The 15,773-nt window shown below is 34.3% G+C and overlaps 1 long non-coding RNA gene across 1 annotated transcript; it reads left to right on the top strand.

Annotated features, from left to right (window-relative positions):
• Positions 1 to 1,575: 1,575 nt before the first annotated feature.
• On the top strand, positions 1,576 to 3,872 carry LOC146722248 (uncharacterized). The gene is made up of 4 exons (XR_014925264.1): positions 1,576 to 1,648; positions 2,809 to 2,993; positions 3,056 to 3,221; positions 3,359 to 3,872. It is a non-coding gene; the product is annotated as an uncharacterized LOC146722248 (long non-coding RNA).
• Positions 3,873 to 15,773: the final 11,901 nt, after the last annotated feature.

The raw sequence follows: 15,773 nt of genomic DNA, 5'->3' as shown, positions 1-15,773 counted from the left end.
TATTTATTTATATATTTATATTTTTTTTATATTGAAAAGATTCATTTTTCTTTTTCCTTTTTTTAAATTAATAAATTTTATTAAATATTTGTTTGCCAATTAAACAAAAATGTAATCGTACACCAGCAATTACTTTTCAAAATATTATTTTTCTTGTGTGTGAATAGTTTTATATAATATCTGGATTGCAAATATATATTGTTAATAATAATTGTTTTGTTGCATATCTATTATGCATATAATTTGGAAATAATATAATTTAATAATTAAAGATTGCAAACAGAATAATATATTCACATATTTATATTTATTATATTATATCTGCACATATTCATATTGATGAGATAATTGTTTATTATATAAAATCATGTGCGTGATAATTAAATATTTTCTATGCAATCAAATTAATAAGGAATATAGTGATTTAACATGATTATATTCTAAATCTGTTGGTGAAAACGTTACGTGTAACAAATATATACAATTTAAGTTATTAAAATTTGTTATGTAATTTTATTTTTTTTATATTATATTCTATATTGTATTACTCACTTGCTGTTTGTATATAAACGAACGATTTTCCAAAATATTTGTTCGGTTAAGGCGTGTTGCATCATGCGCAGTATAAAGGGTGCTACGATTTAAATCAAAATTATATATATTAGATGTATTTTAAATATATAAATATATATATTTATTATAATAGTTGCTTGTAAACATTGATTTTATTGATTTTATAAAGAAATATTATATATATATATATATATATATACAGGGTAATAATTCGAAAACAAATAAAAAATAGCAAAAGATGCAATTAAAAAAAAAGAAATTATAAGAATTATAGACGATATACACATATAGAAATAAGGGGAATAATAAAAAGAATAAAAATATCGCGTAAAAGTGAAATATAATTATTAAAACAATAAGTTGTAAGAATAAGATAATCACAAAGAGAATATTTAACAGGATATTTTACATCTTTAACACATTATTTTGCATGAACGTAAGTATCTCATAAAATATTAATTTTTCGTCGATCTTGTTTCATAAATTTTGTATATAAAATATTGAGAAAAATCAAAATTTTTGAAAAAAACTATATAGTTTATAAATTTATATATTAATATAGTTAGAAGCAAAATCGTCTCCCAATTATCTCAAGAATCTTCCATTAACAGGTTTACTACTAATTCTGTGATATCCTGCATATATATTCTGCATATGTACAATATAAATTTAAATATTAATTAAAGAATATAGATATACGTATCAACACACGGACATAAGCGCGCGTGAGAGTGTGTGTGTGTGTGTGTGTCTGTACTATTATAAAATTAATATTTAATTATAATCCAAATATGTAAAGAATTAATTATCTTATAACTTTACACATTAACTTCATCAACATATTCACAAATTATAAAATCATTACCTGATTAAAGCAGCGATTATTTCGTCGCACCGAAAATTGTCGAAAACATCGATGATATGAACACGCGGCCAAGAACAACACGTGTGAAACGCGTGGCATCGAGCATATCATTCTAAATACAAGCCGCATGATTACGCACCCCTGTCGCGCAGCCTGCGGTCTAATCAGTTTGTGGCCGTGAGAAGACTGACATCTCAGCAACTAACTTCGGTAAGTCATATACATATAAAATTCTGTAAACTATTGTTCTAACATCATCATCGTCTTTAATGAAATGTAGAATCACTTAATTAGTAGTCAGCAATTAGTAAGTTTATTTGAAATTTAAAATATAAAGATATATAATAATGACTAGATAAAGTTAATTATTTTTTCATTGAAAAAATCAAAGTACAATATCACTAATTACAATATTCATCTTTATAAAATTATTTATCATATATAAGATAGGCAATAAGAGCCAAATCGCGGATGACAGTGCGTTATTCTAAACGAAACTAAAATTTTTTCGTTAGAATTAAATACCTGTGCACAAGGCACCAAATTTTACTTGGACACGGCCAAGATATAAAATTGGAATAATCTCTACAAGAGATTTTTAATTCCATGTACCCCCTATTCCCCCTAAAGAAATAAATGCGAGAGAAAAATATAGATCCGAAAGTCGCAGAATCGGGAATCGAACCCGAGACCTTTCGCTTGCCGGGCGACTGCTCTTCCAACTGAGCTATTCAGATCCTTTCGATTCTATACTTTTCTCTGTTATATATATTAATGTTGGTAAATAAACGCCTTTAAGCCAGCGTGTATAAATTAAGAGTTTAACTAGGCTCTGTAATATAAATATAAATTTAACATATATAAGATAGGCAATAAGAGCCAAATCGCGGATGACAGTGCGTTATTCTAAACGAAACTAAAAATTTTTTCGTTAGAATTAAATACCTGTGCACAAGGCACCAAATTTTACTTGGACACGGCCAAGATATAAAATTGGAATAATCTCTACAAGAGATTTTTAATTCCATGTATCCCCTATTCCCCCTAAAGAAATAAATGTGAAAAAAACGCACTGTCATCCGCGATTTGGCTCTTATTGCCTATCTTATATATGTTAAATTTATATTTATATTACAGAGCCTAGTTAAACTCTTAAAATTATTTATATTTAGGAATATTATCGAATAGGTAAACGTGGAAAATTATATAATAAATTTTCCAATTTAAAATCTTCAATTAAAACAGTAGTTGGGAAACATATTTTACCAAAAAAAAACAGAAAATACAAAACTAACTCAACGGACTCAGAGAACATTTAGTAAGTACTTATTATGTTTGAAAATTACATGGAATAATGTTCAATATTTTAGTTCCAGAAAATGATGCAGAAAGTTGCATTAATGCACTCAAATTTGACAGCCTGACATCGGAAGAGTTTGACAAATGTTGGAGAGCATGTGGCCAACATCGACTAAAAGAAATAAATAATCTTGCAAATACGGCAGCTATTTTTGAAAAGTGGCCCTTCTATAGAAAGCCATCTGGCTTTAGATTGGTACTTAAATTAAATGGAAATTTAGAACTGACAAGCGAATTGATTCTTAAAATGTTTTACAGATTGACATGGATTTTAATGTCTTATTCGAAACGGGAAATGGCCTGTTAAATAAGTGGGAGACTTGCTTAAATAATCTTACATCATTTTTATGCAAAGATAATCACGTGAAAGATAAATCCATAAGAGCATACCTACAAATGTTGAAACAGGAGACACTTTCTGAAAGTAAATGATATTAATTTAATTAAAAATTTTTTAAATTTGTAACAAATTTTATTTCATTATTAAGCTGTTTAATATATTATATTATTTTGTCACTTGTATAACACATTCTTTATTTATTTAACTTAATTTGTATATAGATGGTCGTGATGCAATAGTTTTTTGGAGTCTCCATGGTTACTTGGTTCCAACCCAAAAAATTGTGAAAAAAGATTTGACTGGCAAAAAAAGTACTATAAAATTTACTATTAGAGATTCTCAGGAATCTTTTGTTTACTTTGGTAAATCTCATCAAGAAATAGAGGATCATCTTATGAATCTCAAAAATAAAAAGGAATGCATTCAACCCTTCATTATGTGTGTTGGCGAAGATATTTCAAGAATAACAGATATTTATGTGTATTTCGATGATGTTAAGTATTCGTTTAACAGTTTTCTTAGGGCAGTTGATATATTATTTAAAAGTTTTCATGTATTTAATTTTAGTTTTCCGACTGAAAGTTTAATGTTTTGGAATTTTATTGAATCGAATTTTTTTGAAATTAAATCTAATAATTCCTTTTCCAAAGTTCACGTATTAATAGAAAATCTCAAAACTGCATAAAAATATTAATCGTGTATGTTATTTTATCTTCTCATGTAACATAAATGTATACATCTACACAGAATAATATATTGAATAAAATTCTTTTGGAATAAAAATTCTTATTTTGTATTTATTCTATTATCCAAAAATTAGCTTTAGAGTTGTGTTTTTTATTTTCGATTAACTTAAACTTCTTATTTAAAACAAAGTGATAAATATAAGGCCAACTTATCGAGCTGAATATTCGAGATGTTCAGTCAACTACCATTTATTACATGTATAAATTATAAACTACAGTCATTATATTATATTAAAACTAACGCAAATTAACGCAAATTACAATCATTCTATAAACGTTTCGACCGCACGCGGTCTTCTTCAGTATAATTATTGAAAAATAAATTCTTACAATTCATATGATATCGAAATTTAATTATAGTTATTCAGAATCGAGAGTTTTTGAGCAATTAACGCGTGTTTCAATCCGTCCTGTCCAACAATGTTCGCCTCGATATGATCTCTGATTTTGTTCAGATCTTGGATGATTTCATCGTTAATATGCGAGAAATTAACCCGTACCGTAGGCGCTATCATCGTTCTTCTTGACAATTTTGCTACTTATTAACAGTTATTAAGGATGACACTTAACAAACAACAATACAGAAAGACAGCTCATTTTAAACTGTGAGAGTTTAAAATGAGCTGTCTTTCTGTATTGTTGTTTGTTAAGTGTCATCCTTAATAACTGTTAATAAGTAGCAAAATTGTCAAGAAGAACGATGATAGCGCCTACGGTACGGGTTAATTTCTCGCATATTAACGATGAAATCATCCAAGATCTGAACAAAATCAGAGATCATATCGAGGCGAACATTGTTGGACAGGACGGATTGAAACACGCGTTAATTGCTCAAAAACTCTCGATTCTGAATAACTATAATTAAATTTCGATATCATATGAATTGTAAGAATTTATTTTTCAATAATTATACTGAAGAAGACCGCGTGCGGTCGAAACGTTTATAGAATGATTGTAATTTGCGTTAATTTGCGTTAGTTTTAATATAATATAATGACTGTAGTTTATAATTTATACATGTAATAAATGGTAGTTGACTGAACATCTCGAATATTCAGCTCGATAAGTTGGCCTTATATTTATCACTTTGTTTTCAATACACGAGCGACAATTTGTATTAATTTACTTCTTATTTAATTTCGAACTTTTGATGTCGCATTTAAAAATATACATTTAACATTACATTAATAATAATGTATATATTTTATAACTCAGTATATCTGATTCAATTTGTAACTACATATATTTATTACTTTACATTTAATATATTATTATTAATATATTAAAATAATATATTAATATAAATAAAAAAATAAATAATAATATCAATAAACGTAATTGTTATATGATAAAATAATTTACCAAATTAATGAATATATACATTAATATTAATAATATATAAAATGTCACTTAATTATATTATTTATTGATTCAATTAAGTTTTTTAATAAATTTATTATACAATTTATTGTTTCAATGAAGTTTTTTAATAAATCTATGAAAAAATTCATTAATATAATACAATGAAGTAGTCAATCATATCATTTCATAATATCAACAAACGTGATCATAAAGTAATGAAATCATTTATCGAATTATGATTACATGTATTAATAATAATAAAATGCAATGCATAATTCAATTACATAATTCATTGAGTCAATAAAGTTTTTTTTTATTATAATAAACCTATAGGAGATTTTTCAATGTACACATTTATTGTTACAATAAATCCTAGTAATAGTTTAATAATTCAAATTATCCTTTTATAAAACCTAAATCATTATGATAATAAGATAACTCATTGGACCAATTTTAATGTATCTTTTCATTAATACGGTAAATGTTTTTATTAGATATATGTACAGTTTTGGTTGAGTGATAATATATATATTATTAAATAAATATATATATATTATAACCGTATCGCGCGGAATTCGCAGCGAATATCCATTCGTCGCGGAAGGAGAAAAGTCTCCTGCGGAATATCGGTTACCTTCGGCGCGATCTCTCCGTTCGATCACAAAAAAAATTTTGCAACAAACAAAAAAAAATAATAAAGAGAAAACTAAAATCTCAATTTAGTTGGGCGCCAGGTGCGGCAGCCGCACCGTCTCTCAATTAATAAATTCGCGGGACGCTAAGTCTTAATTTCCTCGGACCTCTTGTCCTAGCCCTTTCGCGGGCGTCAATCACGGGAGAGAGAGAGATCGCGACGGCAACTTTCCCGCTCGGCTAGCCTCTGTGCGGGTAAGGGTTCGGGTGCGTGGCGGCAAGAAATCACCCTAGGAATTAAAGTTAGTAAAACATATATTTAACTTTGGTTCACAAGACACATGAGTATATAATATAAAGAAATAAGCGGCGTGCACAGACGCACGATTGAGAGTTCGGTGGGGCACTACGCCCGGTGGTTCGCCGTGCCGAGTTATGAATAATCTTTAACAAATTCGCGGCAACGAGGTAGGGTCCCCAATAACGAAAAGACGATTAATTAAATCGGCGACGCGCCACCGGGTATATGGCTCCACGCCGCGGGCGCGTGATCCGCGCGGTATGCGCGACAACAAAGGGGCCGGCGTAAGGGCGCACCGCGTGCGCCGTACATAATTTCCACACACAAAATCAAACGTAATCACGCCTTTTCGTTTAAGCCTTTACAACCTCAATACTTTACAACATTAATACTTTACATTATCAATACTTTAATGAGCCTGAAAGCGTTTATGAGCTCTTTGATTTTTGCTTCGAACAATAATCGGCAACGCGTAAATCGCGGTAATTTTCGCGCGACAATGTTACGCGCGAAGACTGTCCACGCGGGAGAGAGAATATGCGGAAACGCGAGAGAGTGGATGGGTCGTAATTTCTCCCAATAGGGTCTCGTTACGTTACTAACGCGACTCGACAATAAACGAATCTCTCGCAAATTTTACAACGGCCGGCAACTAAGTCCAGCGTAATCTATTAACGATAAATGACTCGGAACCCATCCACCCTACTACCTTAATTCGGCGACAGCAGGATGACCACGTCGTCTCACCAGTCCTATGACGCTCCTTGGCGTCCTCTCCTCTCTCGCTCTCTCTGAGTTGCGCCTCAGCTCGGGACTTCTGCTCTCCTCGGGCGCTCGCTAGACAGTGCCGAACCGGGGGCCCTCAGAAGACACGTCGGTGACCCAATTACTTAGATAGGCCACTCGCGGCGCTATCAGGTCGGCCGCGCGCGGCCTCGGTGATCTTTGCGGCCGCGCGCGTAATTATCCTTACCCGCGGAGTCCTGATCCGCGGGTTGCCCCTCGTAGGCGGTCGTCGCGGCAGCGCACGGCAGGGCCGCTCCTTGCTCTCCTTCGGGATTCCGGAAGTCCCGGGGGCGGCAGCTCTCCTGCCGGCGCTCCGTATGCGGGGACTCGGGTGCTTGTTGCACCCGAGTGGCCATCCCCTGCTCGCTCCTGGAAGGTACAAATTTTTGAGGCAGTGGCACCTACTCCGTTGTCGGATATTCGGTGGAGAAATTGTTGATCTTGGCTTACCGAGCGTGTCCCTGACGAAGGGGGTCCCCGTCGTCCTGCTTCCCATGCTCTCCTATCTTTCCTCTCTGAGTTTCTCTCTCGGCTGAGACTCGTCGCACATCCTGTCTGCCGCCGAAATAATCCTAACTTCTCCAAACAAACTCCTAACAACAAAAAGAAATACACGAAAACGCGTAGCAGCGGGATCGCGTCCGGTCCCGCGCTTTTCGCACGCACGCTCTCTCTCTCTCTCTCTCTCTCTCGCTGTCTCGGGAGAGCAGAGGTCCCGTGCCTTCCCCCGATCGGGCCATTCAGCCCTTGTGACGGACAATTTCAATTTGTCACGTCACAATATATATATAATTAAATAAATATATATTATAATATATATATTAAGTGATTTTATAGAATCACTTAATTAGTAGTCAGCAATTAAGTTCGTTTATTATTAATAAGTTATTTCGCGAGAACGACTAGCATTAAGCGACGGAACATTGTCATTTTTATGAACTTTTCGGGATCTTTTCGTGAATTTTTGAGATATTCGCATCTTATTTATTGGTTCCGTGATTATAATTATGATTTTACATATAGTTTTGCAATAGATATATTTTGGACGTGCTTTAATGTTACTCTTGTCGTTCGCGCATAAAAACTTGTTTACGCGCATCGACTCGTTATATCAGGTGTTCGAAATATCCAGATCTTATTTCATTTTATTATAATTCCAGATGTACTCAAACACCGAAATGGCAGAGAGAGATGTAAGTATTTTATTTTTCATTATAAAATACTATTATTTTTTATTATAAAAAACTAATACTCTTTATACATTTCAGATACCGATGAATGAAGCCGACCACGTCGCCGCCGAGCCTTTTCAATATAAAAAAATATAAATATATAAATAAATACATAATAACAAAATATATACATTCTAAGCATTTAAATAGTAATACAATTTTAAAACAAGACCATTTATATAAATATTTATATACAACGTATTCTAATTATGTTATTCAATATTTTTTAATATTTCTCTTTAATAATTTATTTATAATAAATAAACACAATTTGAATGTAATATGTAAAAACATTGTGAAATGGTTACCTAGTTGATTGCAGAAATGTTCTCCAGAAGGAAACTGTATGGTTACACTTCGTTGTATTACCAAACTTCCTGCAATATTTATTGATTAATAATTTTGAATTATAATATATATTGTATATATGTACAACACATATTAATATAACATATTATACATTTATTATTTTAGAACAAATGAGAAAAAATTCGAGAAATATATATTAACATTAAATATAATTAAATTAAATATAATAAAATGTATAATGAATTGAAAATGTTCTCAATAAAAATATGGTTTAAAAAACGTAAATTATTTATTATTTATATTGTAACTATTACGTACAATAACTTTGCTAGAACCAAGGAAAAGATATATATTACTTAAATTCAGTCATTTTAATATCATCAATCAAACTTCTTCGATTAAAATTTAAATTGTATTAATCGTTACACATTGTTAATTAATGGAAATAGAGAAATTATATCGATTTTCTTAAGTCAATTATTAATGGAAGAGATTCGCATTAAATTTGATATATTTAATCGTCAATTAAATATTTTTTAATTGTTTCTGCTCAAATCAATGGTCAATTGAATTGTCTTCGATTGAATCTGTTTTTTTCAATCGTCAATTAAAGTATTTTTAATTAAAATTAACTCATATTAATCGTTAATTAAAAAACTTTTAATTAAATTAGCTTGTATTAATTTTTAATCGATCGTTCTCCGATTAATTTCGTTTATATCAATTGTCATTATGATAATCTCATTATTCTTTGTGACATGATCTTACATGAGAAAATTTAATTCTATATTAACACAGATGTTACCGTCAATTTCATCAACTTTAAACTTTCCTGACTGAAATTTGAATGCGAGATAGATAGAGAATCGTACACCGCGTAACGGTTAAAGAAGAAACTAGCAATTATTGCATAACTGTGACGTATCGTTTATGTCAATAACGTAATGAATCTATAATTGTTACATAAAATTGTTATGTAATTTGGGCTTCCGGTTCCGGTGAGAGTGTGAGTGACAGGTGTGTGAAAGCGTGGCAGGTATTTGTGAGGAAAGAGTGAGAAAAGGGGTGAGGAGAATAGGAGATAGGAGGTGAGAGGGCGTAGGAAAAAGAGGAGGATAGATTGAAAGGATATAATATTATAAGGATTGTAAGGAGTTAGAAAATAGAAAGCAGGAAAAGGTGAGACACGTGGACACGTAGACACGTGGAAGAAAGAGAGTAGGTGTAGAGAGCAGGTGCAGATAGAAAGATAGGGAATTCAATAGGGAATTCACTAGGGAATTCACTAGCGAGTTGGAGCGAATTAGAACATAGAGTAAGTGAATCAAAGAAAGAAAGCGATAAGAGAAAAATGAATAAGGAGGAAAAGAATGGTAGGGAAGAGAATAGTAGAGATAGGAGGATAGAGACTACTAGCGATAGGATGGTTGAGGAAGGGGGAAAGAAGGGAGATGAGGAGGAAGTAAAAAAGAAGGCAGGGAGGCCGAGAAGAGTAGATGAGTTAGCGAAAGAGAGGAGGAGCAGTATGGGATGTATAGAGGATTTCTTGAAAAGGAAAAGGGAAGAAGGGGGAGAGGAGGATAAGGATAAAGAGGAAAGAAGTCTGAGAAGGAGCAAAAAAACAGAAAGGCTGAACAGAGAAGTAGGGGGGATAGAAAAGGAGGAGTTAAAGAGGATGATGGAGGAGATAGGAAAGAAGATTACAGAGAAGTTGGGTGAGGAAATAAGAAAATTGAAAATTGAAATATGGAAAAAGGAGGGGGAATGGAGAGAAGAAAGAAAAAAAATGGGAAAAAAGATAGAAAGACTGGAGGAAAGGGTGATAGAGTTGGAGGCAAGAATAGAGAAGAGAAGTAAAAAGGAAGAAAGAGAAAGAGAGGGGGGAGAAGGAGGGAGTAAGGGGTTAGGTGAGTCAATAATGGGGAAAATGAGAGACATAGGAAAGAAGTTAGAGTGGAAAGAGAGAGAAGAAAGAAGGAATAACATCGTGATAAGAATAGAAGAAGGGAAGGAAGATATAAAAGAAAGAGTGGAGAAAATAATGAAAGAAATAGGAGCGGAAACGGAAATAGAATGGATAAGAAGGTTGAAAGGAAAGGAGGGAAAGGAAGGAGAAATGGTGGTTGTAAGACTAGGCAGCAGAGAACAAAAGAGACAGGTAATGGAAAAAAAGAGTCTGTTAAGAGGAAAGAGGGTGAGGATAGAGGACGACCTAACATGGGAGGAAAGAAAGATGAAATGGAGAATAATGGAAATTGCGGAGGAAGAAAAGAGGAAAGGGAACAAGGTGTGGACAAGCTACGGTAGGATAAAAATCAATGATGTTTGGTGGAAATGGGAAAAGGAAGAAAGAGTGCTCAAGAACTGGAAAGGAGAAATTAGAGAAGAAATGGAGAAAATGGAGGTGGAAGAGGGGGGCATGAAGACAAGAATGGAGGAAAAAAAGGGATAGAAGAGGGGAGAAGAGAAGAAGGAAGGAAAGGAGAAGGGAAGAAGAGTAGTAAGAAGAGAAAGGAGGAGGGAGAAAGGGAGACGGAGATAGAAAGAAGAAAGGAAAAAGGAGAAGAAAGAGAGGAATGGAAGATAGGTTTTTGGAATGTGGCAGGGTTGAAAAACAAGGAAGAAAAATTCTGGAAGGAAATAGAGGATTGGGAGGTAGTGGTGATGATGGAAACATGGATAGAGGAAAAGGGATGGGAGGCGATTAAAAAGAGGTTACCGAAAGGATATAGATGGGAGAAGCAAGCAGCAAAGAAGAGAAAGAAGAAAGGAAGACCGATGGGGGGAATGATCATGGGGGTAAAGGAGGAGAGGGGAAGGATAAAAGTATCAGGAATGGGAGAAAAGGCGGAGGGAATAATGATGGCGGATTTAGAGGTAGGAAGAGAGAAGTGGAGGGTAATAGGTATATACATTAACGGGGACATGGAAAGGAAAATGGAGGAAATGAAGGAATGGATGGAAGAGAATGAAGAAGATAAATTGACGATTTTAGGAGGAGATTTCAACGCAAGGACAGGTAAAAGGGGGGGGAGTGATAGGAGGAGAGGAGGAAGAGGAAAAAAGATCGAAGGACAAGAAGGTAAATGAGGATGGGAGGAAGTTGATAAAAGAGCTAGAAGAAGTGGGATGGGGAATTTTTAACGGAGGGATTAGAGGGGATAGGGAGGGGGAGTACACATATACAGGAGGAAGAGGGGAATCGGTGATAGACTATGTGGTGGGAGAGGATAGAGTAAAGGAAAAGATAAAGAAAATGGAGGTGGGAGATAACATAGAGTCGGACCATCACCCTTTGATTGTAACGTTAGAAAGAAGAGGAGGTGCTGAAAAAGGGAAAAGGAAGGAAGGAAAAGGAATAAGAAAAAAGGGGAGATGGACGAAGAGGGGAGGAGAAAGAATAAGAGAGGAAATAGAATGGGGAGAGGGGTGGAAAGAGGGAATAGAAGAGGAGCTAGAGGAAAAAATAGGAAGGATAGAAGAGGAACTGAGAGAAGGAGAAAAAGAGAGTGGAGAAGGAAAAAAGAAAGGGTGGTGGGATGAGGAATGTGAGGAGAAGAGGAAAGAAGTGAGGAGAAAGCTAAGGGAATGGAGGAAGAAAGGAGAAGGAGGAGAAGGATACAGAAAAGAAAGGGCAGAATATAAGCTAATGTGTAAAGGAAAAAGGGAGGAGGAGAAGATAAGATGGTACAAGGAAGCGATAGAGGCAAGAACAGAAGGAGAGGTATGGAAAATTATAAACAGGGAAAGGAAGAAGAGAGAAGGAGTGAATGAGGAGATAAAAGCGGAGGAGTGGAAGGAATATTTCATGGACTTATTGGGAGGGGTAGAGGTTAAAGTTGTAAGAGGAGGAAAAGAGAAAAGGGAGAGGGATGAGGAGCAGGAGATAAGCAGGGGGGAAGTAAAGAGGATATTGGGAAAATTGAAGAAAGGAAAAGCAGCGGGGGAGGATGGGATACCGAGTGAGGTATGGAAATATGGAGGAGAGAGGGTAGAAGAGTGGGTATGGGAAATGTGCAACAGAGTCTGGAGAGGGGAAGGATGGCCGGAGAGGTGGAAAGAGGGGATAATAGTACCACTGTTAAAAAAGGGAACGGGGAATAGGGTGGAAAACTACAGAGGGGTGACTTTGATGCCAACGTTATATAAGGTGTATGTGGGGATTCTAACAGAAAGGTTAAAGGAGGAAATAGAGAGGGGGAATATGTTGCCGGAGAGTCAAACAGGCTTTAGGAAGGGAATGGGGGTGATTGACAGTATATATGTGCTAAACTACCTGATCAATAAAAAAGTGAAGAAGAAGGGAGGTAAGGTAGTAGCGGCCTTCATAGATCTGAAGGCGGCGTTTGACTCAGTGGATAGGGAGGTGTTAATGGAGGCGATGAGGAAGAGGGGGGTAAGAGAAGGGTTAAGTAGTAGGATAGAAGAGGTATACAAGGAAACGAGGAGTAAAGTAAGAGCGGGGAAGGAGGAAGGAGAAAACTTCTGGACGGCAAGGGGTGTGAGGCAAGGTTGTCCAATGAGCCCACACTTGTTCAATTTGTTGATAGCGGATATAGAGGAAGTGCTGAAAAAAGGAGGCTGGGGAGGAGTAAAGTTGGGAGGGGAAAAAGTGCACTGCTTGGCATATGCGGATGACATGGTGTTGTTGGCGGAGGAGGAGGAGGGGATGATACATATGTTGGGGAAAATGGAAAATTACATGGATAAAAAAAGTCTAGAGGTAAATGTGGATAAGACAAAAATAATGAGGTTTAGAAAGGGGGGAGGAAGAATGAGGAAAATGGAGTGGAGATGGAAAGGGAAAAAATTAGAGGAAGTGAAAGAGTTCAAGTATCTAGGATATAAGTTACAAAGGAATGGAGGACAGGAGGCGCAGGTGAGGGATAGAGTGAGGAAAGCAGGAGCGGTGATGAGACAAGTATGGGGTATGGGAAAGAGAAGATTTGCAGGAGACTGGATGAAAAGAGTATGGTTAATGGAAAGGTTGGTGGGAACGGTGATGGAGTATGGGGCGGAAATATGGGGGTGGAAGGAGAGGAGAGAAGTAGAGGCAATGCAGGAAAGATGGATTAGGTGGACGTTAGGAGTAGATTGGTGTACGCCGGGGTATATGGTAAGAGAAGAGATAGGAAAGGATAAATTCAGGATAAGAGCAGGAAGAAGAGCGATAGGGTATGAGAAAAAATTAGAGGAAGGAATGGGAGGAAGTTTAGCGAGGAAATGCTATGAGGAGATGAAGGAGAGGGTAAAGGAAGGAAAGGAGAAAACGGTGTGGGAGGAAGAGAGGGCAAAATTTTTTGAAGGAAGAGGGATAGAAGAGAGGGAGATGGAGGAAAAAAGAGAAAGGGGGGAGGAAGTATATGAGGGATGGGAGCAGAAGGACAGAGAAAGGCAAAAGGAGGAAAGATGGGAGAAGATAAGAGAGTCGAGATACAATAGATGGTATGGAGAATGGAAGGAGGAGGGTTTACCGGAATACTTGAGAAAGGGATGGGGGGAAAGCAGATGGAGAAGGATAGTGAGGTATAGAATGAACAATGAAATGAGGGGGCGAGATACTGGGAAGAGGAGGGGAAAAGAAGATGCAGACTATGTGGGATGGAAGATGAAACTTGGGAACATGTAATAGGAGAATGTGGGGGAGAGGGGAATAAGGGAAACTGGTGGGAAAAAATGAGGGAAATACTGCAAGAAGGAGAAGAGGGAGAAGGGTGGATGAGGGAATTAGAGAAAAAGAAGATGGAGGGGAGGGTGGAAGGGGAAGAGGAGGAAGGAGGTATGAGGAGAATGTGTGAAAGTATGAATGAGGTGTTGGGGAATGTATGGGGAACTGGAAGCCGAGGCGAAGCGAGGAATAGGTTAGGGACAGCTCTTTCTCTCTCTTAATTAGTAAATAGGTAGATTAAGTTAGAGATAAGATAATTGTAAGATAGATGTAAGAGTAGAATGTAAGAGTAGTCTATAAGTTAAGATTGTAAGAAATTTGTAAGGTTTGGGTACGCTCCTCAAAAGCGCCTTTAATCCCTGAGGGGGCAAATAAAGTATTGAAATTGAATTGAATTAAATATAATTAAATTAAATATAATAAAATATATAATGAATTGAAAATGTTCTCAATAAAAATATGGTTTAAAAAACGTAAATTATTTATTATTTATATTGTAACTATTACGTACAATAACTTTGCTAGAACCAAGGAAAATATATATATTATTTAAATTCAGTCATTTTAATATCATCAATCAAACATCTTCGATTAAAATTTAAATTGTATTAATTGTTACACATTGTTAATTAATGGAAATAGAGAAATTATATCGATTTTCTTAAGTCAATTATTAATGGAAGAGATTCGCATTAAATTTGATATGTTTAATCGTCAATTAAATATTTTTTAATTGTTTCTGCTCAAATCAATTGTCAATTGAATTGTCTTCGATTGAATCTGTTTTTTTCAATCGTCAATTAAAGTACTTTTAATTAAAATTAACTCATATTAATCGTTAATTAAAAAACTTTTAATTAAATTAGCTTGTATTAATTTTTAATCGATCGTTCTCCGATTAATTTCGTTTATATCAATTGTCATTATGATAATCTCATTATTCTTTGTGACATGCTCTTAATGAGAAAATTGTTAATTCTAATTACCACAGATGTACCGTCAATTTCATCAACCTTTAAACTTTCCTGACTGAAATTTTTAAAGGAAGATTTTATAGAGAAGTACCCGCGTAAAAAGGTTTTTAAAAGAACCTGCAATTTTTTCATAACTGTGACGTATCGTTTGTTTAAAACGAAGGAAAATTTAATTTTTTCAAAAAGGGGTTTTTTTTTAATTTTGGGGCGTTACTTTTTTATAAGGGGTTTTATGATTTTGGTTTTAAGTAAAAGGGGGATAAAACTAAAAAAATTTTGTAAATTTTTAAGTAATTTTTTAAGGACAAAGTGTTTTAAAAATTATTTTAAAAACGAAACCCCTTATGTATTTGGTTAAAAAAAGGGGTTTAAATCAAAAATTTGGGAAAGACAAAATTTTAATTAATTGAAAAGTTATATTAAAAACGTAACATTATTTTTGAATAAAAGTATACTCTAAAAAAAATTTTTTTTAAAAAAAAATTAAAACAGATAATTAAAAAAAATTCGATTTTTTTTTAAAATTTAATTTTTACATCGCAATTTCTTTTTTTAAATTTATATAAAAGTTATAAAAAGGGTTTTTTTTAAAAATTTTTCATTGATATCCCCCAAAAATTTTAAT

This window comes from Nylanderia fulva, unplaced genomic scaffold (genome assembly GCF_048542155.1).
Source record: "Nylanderia fulva isolate GAGA-0341 unplaced genomic scaffold, ASM4854215v1 Scaffold343, whole genome shotgun sequence".
Taxonomy (NCBI): domain Eukaryota; kingdom Metazoa; phylum Arthropoda; class Insecta; order Hymenoptera; family Formicidae; genus Nylanderia; species Nylanderia fulva.
Note: the sequence above shows the minus strand (reverse complement) of the source record. Positions and strands in the feature narration are given on the sequence as shown.